The sequence below is a fragment of the Rattus norvegicus genome, chromosome X (assembly GCF_021556685.1).
Source record: "Rattus norvegicus strain SHRSP/BbbUtx chromosome X, alternate assembly SHRSP_T2T, whole genome shotgun sequence".
Lineage (NCBI taxonomy): Eukaryota > Metazoa > Chordata > Mammalia > Rodentia > Muridae > Rattus > Rattus norvegicus.
In genome coordinates this window covers 120,432,647-120,453,318 of record NC_141554.1, presented here as the reverse complement: position 1 = coordinate 120,453,318, position 20,672 = coordinate 120,432,647, and the positions used below count along the sequence as shown (strand labels likewise).

General features: G+C 40.5%; 1 long non-coding RNA gene and 1 pseudogene across 1 annotated transcript in view; both read left to right on the top strand.

The window, feature by feature from the left end:
* Positions 1 to 20,672, top strand: part of LOC100911253 (uncharacterized) — a 105,674-nt gene that overhangs the window by 50,703 nt on the left and 34,299 nt on the right. The gene's annotated exons all lie outside the window — the stretch shown is intronic.
* On the top strand, positions 9,428 to 9,571 carry LOC120099534 (U2 spliceosomal RNA; annotated as a pseudogene).

The following is a 20,672-nucleotide window of genomic DNA, read 5'->3' as shown; positions in this document are numbered from 1 at the left end:
TGGAGATCTGTCTTGAGCCTAACTGACCTATGCTCAAGTACTCTGTGAAGGGACTTGGGCGTTGTCCTTAAGTGACTAACGGTCAGAAATCTATAGAGGACTGCAGGCTAGTGACTGGCTTGGTTTCCTGGGAGTCAGGCAAAATGCATACCATTCCTCATAGTCACCTGGGTTTCAAACCTCCTCCACTGGGAACCAGGGTCTTTCACTCTCCCACATGAGTTTTCTTAGTTCTTGAAAGAACTGTAGGTTAATGCTCCTATGAACACTGTGGAGTTTCTGACACATTTGATGTTGACAGGGTATATCTGAAACCCCCGTGAGTTACTGGTGAAAGTTGTGAAACTCAATGGTTCTACACAGGTAAGATTAAGGTCACTTCGGCTATTCTGAGAGATCTTAGGATCCCTGGTTCAGGTCCATACAGTAGTTTAGAAAATGTGTGGTTCTTAAGCAGTCGGTCTGAATCCTTCTGGAGAATGACTGGAGTGCCCTTGACTTCCTGGTTTAGACAGGATATGCCTGAAGACTCCTTGAGCCCTTGAGAATGATTTGCTCTCCGCTTCAGGTATTGGGGAAAGTGTGAATCTCCATGGTTCTGAAGGAATAAATCTGAGGCCTCTGTGTCAAAAACACAACTTGGAGGACGCATTGACAGAATGAGAATGCTGGGGTATCTACAAACAAACTATTATGGATCCCATCCTTTAGAGGCAGAAAGTCTCATACTATGTTGGGGAAAGCAGAAATGCCAAAGACTGTTGTACCAGGGAAGATCAGAGTCAGATTGGAGAGTAGAGAAGGCCTGAGTATTTCCTTATCCAGGCTTCGTGGGAACCTAGGACCTCCATTTCATGCAGGGTGACCAACAGTGTAATCAATCTCCATCATTCTAGGAGGCAGTTCATGCTAGGTCTCCTGATAAATCAGCTGCCTACTTCTGAGCATGACTGGCTTTCTCATTTTTGCTGACCAACTTTAAGGTCTATATCCTGGGTCTATGGCTCTGCTTTCTACTCTTAGGCACTAGGACCTCAGGCACCAGGACCTGTTCTTTGAACAGAGGTTATAAGGACACAGGGTCATAATAAGATGCACTCTGTGCACCTTAGATCAAAGGAGCTGATTTGTCACCAATTAGGTGACATAAAGTAGGTCTCGGTCCACAGTGGTCAATGGAAGCACATATTATTCTCCATGAGGAGCAAATTGTATAGCATGCTCTCCCGGCTACAACTTGTGATCTACTCTTAATCAGAAGGAGAATACTTGCTGTGCTTTTAATCAGAGGGTCCTATCTGATGCTTCAATGTGGATCTGAGGCAGCGAGGAGTAGAAGTTGTAAGTTTGATAGATGGCTGATGAGAATAAAAAGTTCTAAACTCCTGTTGTTCAAATTCGGCGTAGCGTGGGAAAACATGAGGTTGGCTTGTGGATAAATAGAACAGAAAGTGCCATGGTAAGAAAGTGTTGGGCCCAGGCCAGAATCTTGAGATGGACTGCCTTAGAGGTCCCATTTCCAGACTGGGGAGCTCTGGTAAGTTGAAGGCTACCTAGGGCAGAACTTGAAGGTCTCATCCACTCTTGATTAGAGGACATATTTCTGCAGTCTGAAGAATGTCTGAGCTGCCTTTTTGAAAGAGGTTGGTTTGCCACTCTCATGTTCTAAATGGGAACCTTGCATGTCCCTTTCATTAGAAGAACGCTTTTCTGATGTGGTTTTGGTAGATTAGGAAGGTCTGTGATTGCCTTGTCTAGTCAGCCACCTTGATCTGTGATTCCCAGTCTCCAACTCTCCAAAGTGTCAGTGAGCAGGTACACTCTCTCAATGGTGATTGGGTACTGGGGATCTGAATTCTTGTCCTCATATTTGTGTGGCAAGTGCTTTATCCACTCAACTATCTCCCAGTTACTATTATTTTCTTATTAGGAATTGTCTTTTATTTCCTTTATTTCTTTCTCAGCAAGTTCATTGTTGGCATATATCAAAGTTGTTGATTTTTATAGAATATTTTATACACATTTGAAATGTTAATTCCTTTCTCAAATTCCTGTCCATAAGCCACCTATCCCATCCCCTCCCCTTCTGTAAAGGTGTTCAAGCTTGCCAACCACCCTTGTTTCCTGCCTCTCCAACCTGACATTACCCTACACTGGGGGGCGGAGCGTCAGCCTTGGCAGGATCAAGGGCTTCTCCTCCCATTGGTGCCCAACAAGGCCATCCTCTGCTACATATGCAGCTGGAGCCATGGGTCTGTCCATGTGTAGTCTTTGGGTGGTGGTTTAGTGCCTGGGAGCACTGGTTGGTTGGTATTGTTGTTCCTATGGGGTTGCAAACCCATTCATCTCCTTCAGTCCTTTCTCTAACTCCTCCACCAGGGACCCAGTTCCCAGTTCAATGGTTTGCTGCTTGTAGTCACCTCTATATTCGTCATGGTCTGGCTGAGCCTCTCAGGAGACAGATGTATCAGGCTCCTGTCAGCACGTACTTCTTGGCTTCATCAATATTGTGTAGTTTTGGTGACTGTATATATATGGGCTGGAACCCCAGGTGCAGCAGGCTCTAAATGACTGTTCCTTCAGTCTCTGCTCCAGTCTTTCTCCCCATATCCCCTCCTATGAATATTTTTCTTCCCCATTTTAAGAAGGACTGAAGGATCAGCACTTTGGTCGTCCTTCTTCTTGAGCTTCATGTGGTCTGTGGATTGTATCTTGGGTAATTCTAGCTTTCGGGCTAATATCCACTTATAAGTGAGTGCATACCAAGGGTGTTTTGTTGTGATCCGGTTACCTCACTCAGGATGATATTTTCTAGTTCAATCCATTTACCTATGAATTTCATGGAGTCATTGTTTTTGATAGCTGAGTAGTACTCCATTATGTACATGTACCACATTTTCTCTATCAATTCCTCTGTTGAAGGGCACCTGGGTTTTTTTTTTCAGCTTCTGGCTATTAGAAATAAGGCTGCTCCAAAGTTTCCAGGGACTAAGCCACTACCTAAAGACTATACATGGACTGACCCTGGACTCTGACCTCATAGGTAGCAATGAATCGCCTAGTAAGAGCACCAGTGGAAGGGGAAGCCCTTGGTCCTGCCAAGACTGAACCCCCAGTGAACAGGATTGTTGGGGGGAGGGCAGTAATTGGGGGAGGATGGGTAGAGGAACCCCCATATAGAAGAGGAGGGGGAGGGGTTAGGGTGATGTTGGCCTGGAAACCAGGAAAGGCGATAACAATCGAAATGTAAATAAGAAATACTCAAGGTAATAAAGATTAAAAAAAAGATATAAGGTTGCTATGAACATAGTGGTACATGTGTTGTTGTTATTTGTTGGAGCATCATTTGGGTATATGCCCAGAAGTGGTATAACTGGGTCCTCAGGTACTGCAATATCTAATTTTCTGAGGAATCCCACTATTGATTTCAAGGTGGTTGTACCAGCTTGCGAACCCACCAACAATGGAGAAATATTCCTTTCTCCACATCCTCACCAGCATCTGTTGTCACCTGAGTTTTTGATCTTAGCCATTTACATGGCCACGATGTGGAACCTCAGGGTTGTTTTGATTTGCATTTTCCTGATGATTAAGCATGTTGAACATTTCTTTAGGTACTTCTCAGCCATTCGATATTCCTCAGCTGAGAATATTTTGTTTAGCTCTGTACCACCGTTTTAGAGGGTTATTTGGCTCTCTGGAGTCAAATGTCTTGAATTCTTTGTATATATCAGATGTAGGATTATTGGTAAAGATGTTTTCCCAATCTTTTGGTTGCCATTTTGTTCTAATGACAGTGTCCTTTCCCTTACAGAAGCTTTGCAGTTCTATGAAGTCCTGTTTGTCAATCCTTGATCTTAAAGCATAAGCCATTGGTGCTCTGTTGAATAAATTTTCCCTAGTGCCCATGTGTTCGGGGCTCTTCCCTACTTTTTCTTCTATTAGTTTGAGTGTATCTAGTTTTATGTGGAGGTCCTTGATCCACTTGGACTTAAGCTATCCGCGTTTTTTTATTATTCCAGATGAATTTCCTAATTGTTTTTCTAATTCTATGAAGAACTGAGTGGGACTTTTGATGGGGATAGCATTGAATCAGTAGATTACTTTTGACAAAATAGCCATTTTTATGATATTAACCCTGTTAATTCATGAGCAAGGGAGATCTTTCCATCTTCTGAGATCTTCTTCAATTTCTTTCTTCAGAGACTTGAAGTTCTTATCATATAGATATTTCACTTGCTTGGTTAAAGTCACACCGAGGTATTTTATATTATTTGGGACTATTATGAAGGGTGTCATTTCCCTAATTTCTTTCTCGGCTTGTTTCTCTTTTGTTTAGAGGAAGGCTACTGATTTCCTTGAGTTAATTTTATACCCAGCCACTTTGCTAAAGGGGTTTATCAGGTTTAATAGCTCTCTGGTGGAAATTTTGGGACCACTTAAGTATACAATCATATCATCTGCAAATAGTGATATTTTGACTTCTTCTTTTCCAATCTGTATCCCCTTGATATCCTTTTCTTGTCTGATTGCTCTGGCTAGAACTTCAAGAACTATATTTAATAAGTAGGGAGAGAGTGGGCAGCCTTGTCTAGTCCCTGATTTTAGTGGGATTGCTTCAAGTTTCTCCCCATTTAGTTTAATGTTAGCTACTGGTTTCCTATATATGTCTTTTACTATGTTTAGGTGTGGGCCTTGAATTCTTATTCTTTCCAGGACTTTTATCATGAAGGGGTGTTGAATTTTGTCAAAAGTTTTCTCAGCATCTAATGAAATGATCATGTGGTTTTGTTCTTTCAGTTTGTTTATATAATGGATCACGTTGATAGTTTTCCATATATTAAACCATCCCTGCATGCCTGGGATGAAGCCTTCTTGCTCATGGTGGATGATTGTTTTAATGTGCTCTTGGATTCGGTTTGCCAGAATTTTATTGAGTATTTTTGCATCGATATTCATACGGGAAATTGGTCTGAAGTTCTCTTTCTTTGTTGGGTCTTTGTGTGGTTTAGGTATAAGAGTTATTGTGGCTTCATAGAAGGAATTCGGTAGCACTCCATCTGTTTCAGTTTTGTGGAATAGTTTGGATAGTATTGCTATGAGGTCTTCTTTGAAGGTCTGATAGCAATCTGCACTGAATCTGTCTGGACCTGGGCTCTTTTTGGTTGGGAGACCGTTAATGACTGCTTCTATTTTGTTAGGATTTATGGGGTTGTTTAAATCCGTCCCTGATTTAATTTTGGTACCTGGTATTTGTCTAGGAAATGGTCCATTTCCTGCAGATTTTCAAGTTTTGTTGAATATAGGCTTTTGTAGTAGGATCTGATGATTTTTTGGATTTTCCTCTGATTCTGTAGTTATGTCTCCCTTTTCATTTCTGGTTTTGTTAATTTGGACACTCTCTGTTTCCTCTGGTTAGTCTGGCTAAGGGTTCATCTATCTTGTTGATTTTCTCAAAGAACCAGCTTTTGGTTCGGTTGATTCTTTGTATACTCCTTTTTGCTTCTTCTTGGTTGATTTTGGCTCTGAGTTTGATTATTTCCTGCCTTCCATTTTTCCTGGGTACGTGTTTGCATGTTTTTGGTCTAGAGCTTTTAGGTGTGCTGTTAAGCTGCTGATATATGCTCTCTTCTGTTTCTTTCTGCAGGCACTCAGAGCTATTAGTTTTCGTCTTAGCACAGCTTTCATTGTGCCCCATAAGTTTGGGTATGTTGTACCTTCATTTTCATTAAGTTCTAAGAAGTCTTCAATTTCTTTCTTTATTTCTTCCTTGACCACATTTTCATTGAGTCGAGCATTATTCAACTTCCATATATATGTGGGCATTCTTTCCTTACATTTATTCAAGACTGGCTTTTGCCCTCGGTAGTCTGATAGGACGCATGGGATTATTTCTATCTTTCTGTATCTGTTGAGGCCTGTTTCATGACCCATTATATGGTCAATTTTGGAGAAAGTATCATGAGGTGGTGAGAAGAAGGTATATCCTTTTGTTTTAGGATAGAATGTTCTATCAATACCTGTTAAATCCATTTGGTTCATGATTTCTCTTACTCTGTCTACTTCTCTGTTTAATTTCTGTTTCCATGATCTGTCCATTGATGAGAGTGGGGTGTTGAAATCTGCTACTATTGGAAAACACTTTGACATTCTGACCAGAATGTTCATAAATTTTGATACAACTTATATGTAAACAAGACAGTGAATATAATACAATGTGGTCATGCATGTAATAGAATATCATGTGGTCACAAGAGTAAAATGTTTATATATGGTACAATAGATAAATATTCAAAGTAATTTTATTGTATACCTCAGGGGTAAATATCGTAGAATGTAAAATTTATGAAAAAACTTTAAGATCTATTATGTGGAGCTCAGTGATTAAGCACATTGGATACTCTTGCAGAAGACACAGGTTCAATTCCCAGCACCCATATAGTGGCTCACAACCATCCTCAAATCCAGTTCTAGGAAATGCACTTACCCAATTCTAGTATCCTGAGGCATCAGGCACACACCTGGTGCATGTACATATATGCAGACAAAACACCTCTACATATAAAATATTTTTTAAGATTTATTTATTTATTTTATGTGAGTGCACTGTTGCTCCCTTCAAACACACCAGAAAAGGGCATCGGATCCCATTACAGATGTTGTGAGCCACCATGTGGCTGCTGGGACTTGAACTCAGGACTTCTGGAAGAGCACTCAGTGTTCTTAATTAGCCTCTAGAATAGTTTTTTTTATTTAAAAATAAATATAACTAACTGTTACATAGCATTAAATGTAAAAACTATAAAACTTTTAGGGGGAAAAGTTATGGGAGGAAGTAAGTAATATCTAGGTACAGGCAGAGAATTCAAAAATATGATCCACAAAAGGAAGAGATGATGTTATAACTTATCAAATTGCTCTATCAAATAATGATGAAAAAAGGCAAATGATGGCCTGAGGGAAAAATACTTATAAACAGCATAATTGGAAAGAAATGATACAGAGAATGTCTAAATAAAGGCAAATAGCATAAACAGAGCCACCATCAACCAAGAAATACAGATGGCTAACAAGCCTGTGGAAGGTGCTGAACGTATTTAGCCACTAAGAGAGAGGCAAAACCACACTGACTACACACTTATCAAAAATGTCTGAAATTTAAAGAGTGCCAACACCAAGTGCTGACAAGTGTGAGGAGAAATGGATCACTCATCCCCAGATGCTAGGAATGTAAAATACTATGCCATCATTCTGGAAAACAGCTGGGCAGTGTGAAACTCAATGTGTAATGACCAGAGGACCCAATGACTGCATTTGTAGCCGTTGAGCCCAGAAAAATGAAAGCCAACAGAGACCTTAACTTTTTAGGTTGTCACCACAAGAGCTGCCATTGTTTGCCTTAAATTCTGTGCAGTAGATGCGAGTCTACAGATAGCTCCTGAAGTTTATGCAGCCATGAGAAGTGAGTATGGGCCATGACCAGATCTGGAAAAGGATAGTCAGGATCACTAAAGGGCACTATGTCATTTAGTTATCACAACAGCCATGTTTCTCTTTCTCAGATTCAAGTGTAGCTTCTGACATTTCACCTGAAATCCTACTATTCCTTCCGCATTCCTAACTCCTGGTAGTTTGGAGGTAGTTTAGCTTTGTTTGCTAAGCTAAACTTGGGAAACAAGAACCAAGACAACGGAGGTCCATGTACCTTGGGCGTTAAGGCACTTCATTGTTCTATTTGGGCACTTGAAAGCTTGCCTGTGTTATTCAGAATGTTCCGCATTCTCGAGTGAGAGCCTTAGATTGGCTTCTGTGATACCTGTTTGTTATCAGTGTGGAAGCTTGACCACTGTGACATTCTTAAAAAGACCGATTCCTAACCAAAGCTCACAACCTAAGACCTCCCCACCCCATCCCCAAACACACACACCAGTCTCTGGACACTAGAACATAATACTTCACAGCGAGAATAGTGCAGGGTTAAAAGAAAAGTGGGACTCGATTGGTAGAGTATTTGCAGAGCTTGCACAAAGCCTTGAGTTTGATCACCATACTGCATAAATGGTGATGCACGCATCTGCAATCCCAGCACTCCAAGAGGAGAGGCAACTCAAGGTCATCTTCTGCTGCAGAGTGGGATTTGAGGCCAGCTCAGAAAATGTAAGACACCTCCCCACTACCTATTTAGAAGTATATTATCTACTTGGATATTGCTGAACATTTTTCAAGTTCTATTTCCACCACAGATTTCTAATGTAGTTCTGTACATGTCAAACAACATAATTATATGGTGAAATTCATGACTTAATATATGTTATTTACCATGTTAGGTATTCTGTGTACACTGAAAAAGAATCTTTATTTGGTTGTTGTGGAGTGTAATGCCTTATAAATGTCAATTAGGTTACATTAGACGAGAGTAACATTTAAATTCCAATAATCAAAGTGAAAAAAAAAGAAAATGTAAGACTATCTCAAAAAAAATAGAGAGAGGAGAAGAAAAAGAATAGAAAAACAACATGACATTCAAAGGAGAGAATCACGATTTTATTCATTTCAAAGCAACCATGTTATTTGAAGAAGGAAACTCTGACATTCAAGAATACAAATACTGTGTGTAGCCTTTTACTCAGCTTTCAGTTGAACTCTGAGAGATTATGAGCCAGTTTTCTACAGTGGCATTACACAAGGTGCAAATGACACAGGGTGCCCTCCTTGAGCTGAGCTGAGCAAATCTGGCTCCATTAAATAGTTTAGCTTAGCTCTACACCTTCAGCTTTCTACATAATGAAAACACACCCTTTTCTCCACAGAAGGGAAGTCTGGAACCCAAAAGTGTGATATCAGTCTCACACTAATGGAGCTCATGACATCTAGGTCTCTAAGCACCTCAGTAATAATTTCTCAAAATCCTTTGGAATAAACAGACATCTCACTCAAGGTTGCACCTATGCAAATTCTGGCACTTTAAATGGATTCTGTCCCTAAGTGCACAAACCAAAAAACATGGAAGTAATTGGATTAGGAAAGCAATGCCTTAAAAAAAATCTTCTAATTGGCATTAAGTCACCTAGCATTGTCAAACACACATCACTTGCCTAATTATTTTGCGTGTGCATGTTTTTAACTTCATAACTTTTTAACTTCATAAAGATATAAATGAGAAAGAGATGCAGATTTAATATACACCCATATGGTAAGAAATCCAGAAGCTGCCAAAAGATTGTAAAAATCCCATACTAATCTTAAAATCATCTGTGTTCTTTTCTTTTGTCTCTTGTTTGTCTGTTTAAGGTTAGTTGGTTTGTGGTTTTCGTTTGTTTGTTTGTTTTCTTTATTGTTTCTGAATTTTTTTTCTTTCCTTCAAAGTCACAAAGAATAAAATGAGGGTGGTAAGTGCTAAGTGTGGATCCTTAACTCAGAGAAAAACATCGCTTCTCGGCCTTTTGGCTAAGATCAAGTGTGAAATCTGCTACTATTATTGTGTGAGGTGCAATGTGTGTTTTGAGCTTTAGTAAGGTTTCTTTTACGTATGTAGGTGCCCTTGTATTTGCGGCATAGATATTTAGGATTGAGAGTTCATCTTGGTGGATTTTTCCTTTGATGAATATGAAGTGTCCTTCCTTATCTTTTTTGATGACTTTTAGTTGAAAATTGATTTTATTCAATATTACAATGGCTACTCCAGCTTGCTTCTACAGAACATTTGCTTGGAAAGTTGATTTCCAGCCTTTCACTCTGAGGTAGTGTCTGTCTTTGTCTCTGATGTGTGTTTCCTGTAGGCAGCAGAATGCAGGGTCCTCACTGCATATCCAGTTTGTTAATCTATGTCTTTTTATTGGGGAGTTGAGACCATTGATGTTGAGAGATATTAATGAATAGTGATTATTGCTTCCTGTTATATTCATATTTGGATGTGAGGTTATGTTTGTGTGCTTTTCTTCTCTTTGTTTTGTTGTCAAGACGATTAGTTTCTTGCTTTTTCTAGGGTGTAGCTTGCCTCCTTATGTTGGGCTTTACCATTTATTATCCTTTGTAGTGGTGGATTTGTAGAAAGATATTGTGTAAATTTGGTTTTGTCATGGAATATCTTGGTTTCTCCATCTCTGTTAATTCAGAGTTTTGCAGGATACAATAACCTGGGCTGGCATTTGTGTTCTCTTAGGGTCTGTATGACATCTGTCCAGGATCTTCTGGCTTTCATAGTCTCTGGTGAAAAGTCTGGTGTGATTCTGATAGGTCTGCCTTTATCTGTTACTTGAGTGTGTCCAAATTAACAAAATCAGAAATGAAAAGGGAGACATAACTACAGAATCAGAGGAAAATTCAAAAAATCGTCAGATCTTACTATAAAAGCCTATATTCAACAAAACTTGAAAATCTGCAGGAAATGGACCATTTCCTAGACAAATACCAGGTACCAAAATTAAATCAGGGACAGATAAACCATTTAAACAACCCCGTAACTCCAACGGAAATAGAAGCAGTCATTTAAGGTCTCCCAACCAAAAAGAGCCCAGGTCCAGACGGGTTTAGGGCAGAATTCTATCAGACCTTCATAGAGGACCTCATTCCAATACTATCCAAACTATTCCAAAAAATTGAAACAGATGGAGTGCTACCGAATTCCTTCTATGAAGCCACAATTACTCTTATACCTAAACCACACAAAGACCCAACAAAGAAAGAGAACTTCAGACCAATTTCCCGTATGAATATCGATGCAAAAATACTCAATAAAATTCTGGCAAACCGAATCCAAGAGCACATTAAAACAATCATCCACCATGAGCAAGAAGGCTTCATCCCAGGCATGCAGGGATGGTTTAATATATGGAAAACTATCAACGTGATCCATTATATAAACAAACTGAAAGAACAAAACCACATGATCATTTCATTAGATGCTGAGAAAACTTTTGACAAAATTCAACACCCCTTCATGATAAAAGTCCTGGAAAGAATAGGAATTCAAGGCCCATACCTGAAAATAGTAAAGGCCATAAACACCAAACCAGTAGCTAACACTAAACTAAATGGGGAGAAACTTGAAGCAATCCCACTAAAATCAGGGACTAGACAAGGCTGCCCACTCCCTCCCTACTTATTCAATATAGTCCTTGAAGTTCAGACAACAAAAGGAGATCAAGGGGATACATTTGGAAAAGAAGTCAAAATATCACTATTTGCAGATGATATGATAGTATATTTAAGTCATCACAAAAGTTCCACCAGAGAACTACTAAAGCTGATAAACAACTTCAGCAAAATGGCTGGGTATAAAAGTAACACAAATAAATCATTAGCCTTCCTCTACACAAAAGTGACACAAGCCAAGAAGGAAATTACGGAAATGACACCCTTCATAATAGTCCCAAATAATATAAAATACCTGTGTGACTTTAGCTAAGCAAGTGAAAGATCTGTATGATAAGAACTTCAAGCTTCGGAAAAAAGAAATTGAAGATCTCAAAAGATGGAAAGATCTCCCATGCTCATGAATTGACAGGAGTAATAGAAGAAAAAGTGGGGAAGCATCTCCAACAATGGGCACTGGAGAAAATTTCCTGAACAAAACCCCGATGGCTTATGCTCTACAATCAAGAATTGACAAATGGGATCTCATAAAACTGCAAAGCTTCTGTAAGACAAAGGACATTGTGGATAGGACAAAACAACAACCAACAGATTGGGAAAAGATCTTTACCAATCCTACAACTGATAGAGGGTCTATATCCATAATATACAATGAACTCAAGAAGTTAGACCACAGGGAGACAAATAACCCTATTTTAAAAAATGGGGTTCAGAGCTGAACAAAGAATTCACAGCTGAGGAATGCTTAATGGCTGAGAAACACCTAAAGAAATGTTCAACATCTTTAGTCATAAGGGAAATGCAAATCAAAACAACCCTGAGACTTCACCTCACACCAGTGAGAATGGCTAAGATCAAAAACTCAGGCGACAGCAAATGCTGGTGAGGATGTGAAGAAAGAGGAACACTCCTCCATTGTTGGTAGGATTGCAGACTGGTACAACCATTCTGGAAATCAGTCTGGACATTCCTCAGAAAATTAGACATTGAACTACCTCAGGACCCAGCTATACCTCTCTTCGGCATATACCCAAAAGATACCCCAACCTATAACAAAGACACGTGCTCCACTATGTTCATAGCAGCCTTATTTATAATAGCCAGAAGCTGGAAAGAACCCAGATGCCCTTCAACAGAGGAATGGATACAGAAAATGTGGTACATCTATACAATGGAATTTTACTCAGCTATCAAAAACAATAACTTTATGAAATTCAGAGGCAAATGGATGGAACTGGAAAATATCATCCTGAGTGAGGTAACCCAATCACAGAAAGACAGACATGGTATGCACTCATTGATAAGTGGCTATTAGCCCAAATGCTTGAATTACCCTAGATGCACAGAACACATGAAAGTCAAGAAGGATAACCAAAATGTGAATGCTTCACTCCTTCTTTAAAAGGGGAACAAGAATACCGTTGGCAGGGAATAGGGAGGCAAAGTTTAGAACAGAGGCAGGAGTAACACCCATTCAGAGCCTGCCCCACATGTGGCCCATACATATACAGCCACCAAACTAGATAAGAGGGATGAAGCAAAGAAGTGCAGGCCAACAGGAACCGGATGTAGATCTCTCCTAAGAGACACAGTCAGAATACAGCAAATACATAGGCGAATGCCAGCAGTAAACCACTGAACTGAGAATAGGACCCCCGTTGAAGGAATCAGAGAAAGGACTGGAAGAGCTTGAAGGGGCTCGAGACCCCATATGAACAACAATGCCAACCAACCAAGCTTCCAGGGACTAAGCCACTACCTAAAGACTATACATGGTCTGACCCTGGGCTCCAACTGCATACGTAGCAATGAATAGCCTAGTAAGAGCACCAGTGGAAGGACCCTTGGTCCTGCTAAGACTGAACCCCCAGTGAACATGATTGTTGGGGGAGGGCGGTAATGGGGGGAGGATGGGTAGGGAAACCCCCATATAGAAGGGGAGGGGGAGGCGTTAGGGGGATGTTGGCCTAGAAACCGGGAATGGGAATAACAATCGAAATGTAAATAAGATATACTCAAGTTAATAAAGAAAAAAGGAAAAAAAATCAAGATTCAACAAACTGCAAACCAACAATCAGATTTGTATGTTAAATTCTCAATCCACAATACATCTACACAATAAATTCACAATCAATTGATAACAATATAAATTGCCCTCCTAGATAAGATAAATTTGCCTACAGAAATCCATCTCAACTACCTTGGCAATTCAAGACCACCCAGATCTGGGTTATCCTTCTCTGTCTCCATCTTGATTCTCCTCCTTTTTCCTTCTCTCCTGCCTAACAAAAATTTTGTACTGTCCTTATTTTTTTTTTACTGTCCAACCATGGCCTTGACCTAATTGCTGTTATCCTTCATCTGCATATAGACATCAACCTACAATAAGGTATTTTAAATAAGCAATTCCTGAAGATATAAAATATAACAGAGGTCATCAGGGGTTGAGACAGGGAGGGAATGAACATGTTATTTTATTTGATAGAGAACTTTTATTGAGAATGATGTTTTAATTTTAGGTATAGTGAATGCTGTGGCATAATTGTTTGTGTCTTCCCAAAATTCACAGATTGAAACCTAATCTCTGAGGGCAATACTAGGAGATGAGGCTTTTAGTAGTTTCATTTCTATTGCTGTGATGAAACATGCTGACAGAAAGCAACTTGGGAATGAAAGGGCATTTGGGGGCTTACAATTCCAAGTTAGAGTTCATCATTTTGGGAAAGTCAAAGCAGGCACGCAAGCAGCTAGTCATAGCGTATCCACAGTTAAGAACAAGGGGGAATAAATAGATTCCTGCATGCTCAGCTAGCTTCCTCTATTCTATTGTTGCTGATGATGATTTTGTGTTGTTGTTTTGTTGTTGCTGCTGCTGCTGCTGCTGCTGCTGCTGCTGCTGTTGTTGTCTGAGATGGCATGTCTCTTTGTAGCCCCAGCTAATCTAGAACTCACAATATAGAGCAGACTTACCCTCCAATTTATAGAAATCTGCCTGCCTTTAATTCCTAAGCACTGGAATCAGAGGTATGTGCTTGGCATTTTCTCTGTTCTTATACAATCCAGGGACCAGCACATGAGATACCACCTACATTCAGGGTAGGTCTTCCTACCTCAATTAATAACCATAGCAATCCCCTATAGACATGCCTATGGGACAATTGGATATAGATAACTTCTTATCAAGACATTCTTTCTAGTTGAAGCTAATTTATAATGGGTTGAAAGTAAAAACTAGCTAGCAAAAGGCATTCAGTGAGTATTTAGATTTTTCTCATTGTGCCTTCTTGAGTAAAATTATTTATGTTGGGGCCTGGGAATTGCCACACAAACCACTCAAACACCAATCTCAAGTAGGATGGTTTATTGAATGTCACACCCCAAAACTGATTGATTAGGGCCACAATCCAGATTTGGGAGCAGAACCATGGCCTCAAGTCAAGATCCTATATGCCTTTTCAACCTGAAATCCACAAACATCTGTGCCATGTTATCCCACCAATCAGGATTTAGGGATAGGGGATTTCCTTTGGAACATGTCTTATCCTGCTCACACTGGCTGAGATATTCAACTGTGGCAGGAAACTTGTCTTGTCTAACATCCATATCATAACTTCCCAACAAGAATTTCAGTTACCTGAAAGACCCCCCCCCTTAAAAGGAAAATTATACGAGCTTAAGGTCCACAACTATAAAAGTAAAAATAAGTCTTAAGATTCACAGACTCAGAGTTAAAACAGGCCCGGGCGAGCCCAGGCACGCCCAGGCCCTGTGGCCTGCCCCGCCGTTAAGACTAACAGACCATAAAGATAAGGAAAAAGGAATGCAGGAACCAGCCTGAGTTATCAGTGCTGACTCATAGGCCATCTGGCAGGAAGGGATAAGCCCCTAGCCCCTGACATTCCAGACGCCCCAGCCTGCACGTACTCTTTTGCTGCATAACCATGCATCCGTGCCTCATTTGAATCCACCAATCAAGTCCCTGTAACCATGCATCTGCTTCTGTATGCCTGCTTCTGCTCCCCAGAACCCTATAAAAACCCAACCCTGGTCTTGCTGGGTGCGCCAGTCCTTCCAAGCTGACTGAGACGCCCGCAGGTACCTGTGTATCCGGACAATAAACCCTCTTGCTGATTGCATCCGGTGGTCTCGGCCTGGTCATTGGGCTTGGGGATCTCCTTCCTGAAGGAAGATTCTCTCTGAGGGTCTTTCAACCCATGTGCATGCCTCTTTCTGCCAAGTAGGATGTCAGTTTCCAGGGATGTCTTAGGTACTTGAACTTTACTCGACCTCTATTCAAAATGGAAGTCTTATTCCAAACACTTTTTTATATTGGTGTAGGTGTCTCTCACATGTTGGGACCCAACCCAGGGTAAGCTTATAAAAGTAAAAACTATAAAAGTTTATACAAAGGTGCAAGGAAATGCTGCTGGGTATTTAGTCTAGGTTCATCTTTCTTGTGGGTACCTATACAAAACAGTTCTACTGACTTCTATCATGATTAGTTCCTAACAGCACAGAATATAGAAGAATGTGCAATCAACGTGGGCATGAGAAAGTCTCCTAGTAACAGCAGAAACAACATATGAGAAAGTTTTCTTATAATTATAATATTAGTAATAGCACAAAATGGCAGGCTAGACAAGTAACAGTTACCTAGGCCTTAACATTCCATCTAGACCTTAATATTTTACCTGAAGCCTTAACAGTTTATTCACAAAATGTTTAAAGAAATCTTCTAATCATTTCCCCTATGTAAGAATAGACATGATGCCTTCCTTCCATAATCAATATCTCTCACCAAACATCAAATCTGCCTGTAAATTGACCTTGAACTTCCCAGCCTCCAGAACTATGAGCAACAGGTTTCTGTTATTTATAAATTACCAAATCTTAACATCCCAAACAGCATGTTTGTAGCATCTTGAGTAGACCGAGACACAATTATTAAGTTTACATGATATTATGAAATGCAATTTGTAATACAGTACATTTTAATGGGGTCAGCAAGTTCATTAAAAAATAAATGTTTAACAGGTGTGGTTAAGCAAATTGAAGTTACGGTGATAATTTTAACAGTGTATACTTGTTAACTTTAATAATGCAAGCATAATTCTATATGCATAAGTGTTAAACCCGTAGCTTTTATAATGAGTTTTACTCGTAAAATTGTAGGTGGCACCTTTTATGTAGTTGTTAAGTTCACTAAAGACCAAATATATAATAAAAACCACAGTTACACTAACTAGAACTTGATCAAAGAATTATAAATCAGCCTTCATTTCAAACTCTTCTTAAATTCAGACTATGAAATGTAACCACTGTGTGTGTGTGTGTGTGTGTGTGTGTGTGTGTGTGTGTGTGTGTGTTATATTTTTGGATTTATTCTCTATTTCAGGCATTGTTAAGATTACCTTATCACATACATATCTGTATATAGTCATGTGAAATGTAGGCATGTGTCCTACAGTGAGCTGGTGGAGGTGAGAAGAAAACCCCAAGCTCTACTGTTCCTTTTTACCTTGTTTGGTAACAGACCTCTTTTTACCATAGTCCAGTGTCTTCCAGGGATTCTGCCTACATCTACCAATATCATCATAGGCACAGGGATTTCAAACGCACACTGCTATGCCTAACATTTATCCTGAAGATGCCAACTCAGGTCCTCAGCAAGCACTTTACTCACTGAGCAATTTCCCTTGTCTACTTTACAGGAACAAATATTACCAGAAATGGTGGTGTATGCCTGTAATCCCAGCACTTGAAGGATCAGAAGTTCAGACGGTGAACATATCTATTTTATTCTTCAGGATAAAAGTAGTTACTCCATCAAACCAGTAGCCAAGATCAAACTAAATGGAGAAAATTTGAAGCAATCTTACTAAAATCAGGTACCAAACAAGGCTGACTGAAAAGCTCTCAGGGAGAACTTTCCCTCGGGATGGAGACCCTCCAACTCCAAAGACCAGACCGAGACACCACAGGATGCAATCAGCAAGAGGATTTGGTTTATTGTCGGGATACACAGGCACAGGCACCTGCGGGCGCTTCAGTCACTCGGGGGACTGGCGCGCCCCACGGAACCAAGGATGGGCTTTTTATAGGATTTTGGGGAGCAGAAGCAAGCATACAGAAGCAGATGCATGGTTACAGGGATATAATTGGTGGATTCTAATATGGCAAGGGTTTAGCCTGGGGGCAAGTTTCCTAGCTACCTTCCTGAAACATAATGACTGACTCGGCCCCCCCAAGGGTTCAGCCCGGGGGCAAGTTTCTTAGCTACCTTCTTGGAACATAAAGACTGACTCGGCCCCCCACCAGGGTGTGGGACCTCTCCTGGGACTTTTTTTTCATTGTCAGGTGCTCAACCGAAGTAGTTCTGTTGCCAGGCCTTCAACCAAACACATCCTGCTTGGCAGCCGCTGTGTACTCAGTATTCTAACCTTTCCCTGAACCAGTCATCTTAAGTACAGCCTTGCAAAATGGCGTTACTGCTGCTAAGCTGGGGTCTTTCACTGCCCACTCTCTCATTATTTATTCAATATAGTACTTGAAGTCCTGGCCAGATCAACCAGACAACAAAAGGAGGTCAAAGGGATACAAATTGGAAAAGAAGAAGTCAAAATATCACTATTTCCAGATGACATGATAGTATATTTAAGTGACCCCAAAAGTTCCACCAGAGAACTACTAAACCTGATAAACACCTTCAACAAAGTGGCTGGATATAAAATTAACTCAAACAAATCAACAGCCTTCATCCACTCAAAGGAAAAACAAGTTGAGAAAGAAATTAGGGAGATTATACCTTTCACAACAGTCAAAAATAAAATAAAATACCTTGCTTTGACTCTACCCAAGCAAGTGAAAGATCTGTATGACAAGAACTCCAAGTCTCTGAAGAAAGAAATTGAGGAAGATCTCAAGAGATGGAAAGGCCTCCCATGCTCATGGATTGTCAGGATTAATATAGGGAAAATGGCCATTTTGCCCAAAGCAATCTATAGATTCAATGCAATCCCCATCATAATTCCAACTCATTTCTTCATACAGTTAGAAAGAGCAATTTGCAAACTCATTTGAAATAACAGGAAACCCAAGATAGAAAAAATTATCCTCATCGATAAAAGAACTTCTGGGGGAATCACCATGACCTCAAGGTGTATTACAGAGCAACAGTGATAAAAACTGGTTGGTATTGGTACAGAGACAGGCAGGTAGATCAATGGAAAAGAATTGAAGAACCAGAAATGAAACCACACACCTATGGTCACTTTATCTTTGACAAAGGAGGTAAAACCATCCAGTGGGGAAAAGATAGCATTTTCAACAAATGGTGCTGAACGAACTGGAGGTCAGCATGTAGAAGAATGCAAATTGATCCATTCTTATCACCCTGTACAAAGCTTAAGTCCAAGTGGATCAAGGACCTCCACATAAAACCAGATACACTCAAATTAATAGAAGAAAAAGTGGGTAAGAACCTCAAATGCATGGGCACTGAGGAAAATTACCTGAACACAACACTAGCGACTTATGCTCTAAGATCAAGAATTGACAAATGGGACCTCATAAAACTGCGAATCTTCTGTAAGGCAAAGGACACTGTCAATAGGACAAAACTGCAACCAATAGATTGGGAAAAGATCTTTACCAATCCTACATCCTATAGATGGCTAATATCCAATATATACAAAGAACTCAAGAAGTTAAGACTCTAGAGAGTCAAATAACCCTATTAAAAATGGGATACAGTGTTAAGCAATGAAATCCCAGATGAGGAGTATCAAATGGCTTAAGAGCACCTAAAGAAAAGTTCAACATCCTTAGTCATCATGGAAATGCAAATCAAAACAACCCTGAGATTCCACCTCAAAACAGTCAGAATGGCTAAGATCAAAAGGTGAAATGACAACAGATGCTGGCGAGGATGTGGAAAAAGAGGAACAGTCATTGTTGGTGGGATTGCAAGCTGGTAACAACCATTCTGGAAATCAGTCTGGAGGTTCCTCAGAAAATTGGACATTGCACTACTTGAGGACCCAGCAATACCTGCACGGAGCCATATTGGATTTGGGCCTAGCCGCTTTTTGACTGCATGGTTCAAAGTGACTCTGGGCTGTTTGGCCACAGAGACTCACCCCGAAGATGACTGCCATAAGTCTTAAGATTGTTGGATAAAGCCTCTCCCATGAATTTACGGCACAGGAGTATAACATTCAAGGGATGCCTCAGCTCCCTTCAGCAGATACCTTCCCTCAGCAGATACCAGTTATCTCCTCAGTCAACACCCAGTGTCTCCACCACCTGACCTCATCGCCTGACTTCTTTGCCTCCAGCTATCACTGCCTATACCCTCATCTCCCCCTCCTTCATATTTCACAAAGGTCACTCCCCCTACCTGAAAGCCTTAAAAGCTGCAATGTTCATCCCAATAAACGAGACCTTGACAACAGAACTTTTGCTTGGTCTCCTTCTTCTCTTCACCCCCATTTTGGCCCACAGGTAGAAAGCCTCTTCGGGACCCTGAATAACTGGGTCCCCGCTGGCGGGGCCAAGTGGCGCCCGAACACAGGGACCCCGAAGCAAGGCCGACTACAGGACGATGGAGATAAGAGAGCTGCAGCGGGAATCAAGGACTCTTCAGGCCGCATCGCTCGTGTGTCCCTGGAGAGGGAGGTAAGGACCGGTCGAATAATTGTCGTCTAATTGCCATGGGGAAGGTATGGATTTAGGAGGCTTGTTTCATAGGAGAGATCAAGCGCTCACTCAGGGAGAGAGGATTAAGAGTTAAGAAAAAGGATTTAATCAAGTTTTTTTGTTTTATTGATGAAAGGTGTCCCTGGTTAATTTTAAGCAGTGTGGGGCTAGCTTAAGTAAAACTTGTAATAAAAAAGGGACAAGGTAATGGTAAAGTGTTTTTGCATATGCGTTCTTTTAGAGTTATATTTTAGTCTTTGGATCCTGACTAGAGATAGTTTACACCCTAGACATGAGAGAGAATGGGTTTGGGAAAAACAGTCCTCCCGGACTCTCCACGGATGCTTTGGAGAAAGAGAAAAACTTTTCAGGGCTCTCCTGGGAACAGAAGAAAGGCAGGAGACGTCCTGCCTCTCTGCTGGCTCCTATTGGAGAAATGCTTATTTCTAGTTCTGGGTTCCATAGGTAGGATATGTGGGTCCCTATCGTGGGACACCATCTAGTTTTTTTCCTCTATGTCTATTGTGTGTCCTTGGTGCACCAAGCTATCCATGTCTGTCAGTTTATGTCTGTGGTCTTTGTTTCTCGTTGTTTAAATGTTTTATGTTTCGTGTTTAAAAGAAAAAAATGATAAAAACTTTATCTGCCAGTCGTTCACACCTTGACTTGGTTTTAACTCGTTTCAAGAAGGGAACAATGCATAAAAAACAGTTTCAATTGGCTTTTGGAGCCTACATCTGTAGCTAGAAGCCTAAGTCTGCTGGACAAGCTCCCCAGGGGCTGGCTAAATGTTTATACTAGCTGATCCTAAAGACACCAGGAGCTTTCACAGCTTAAAAGGTGTAACATTGGTAACAGAAAGTTGGCTTAAAACTGTAATT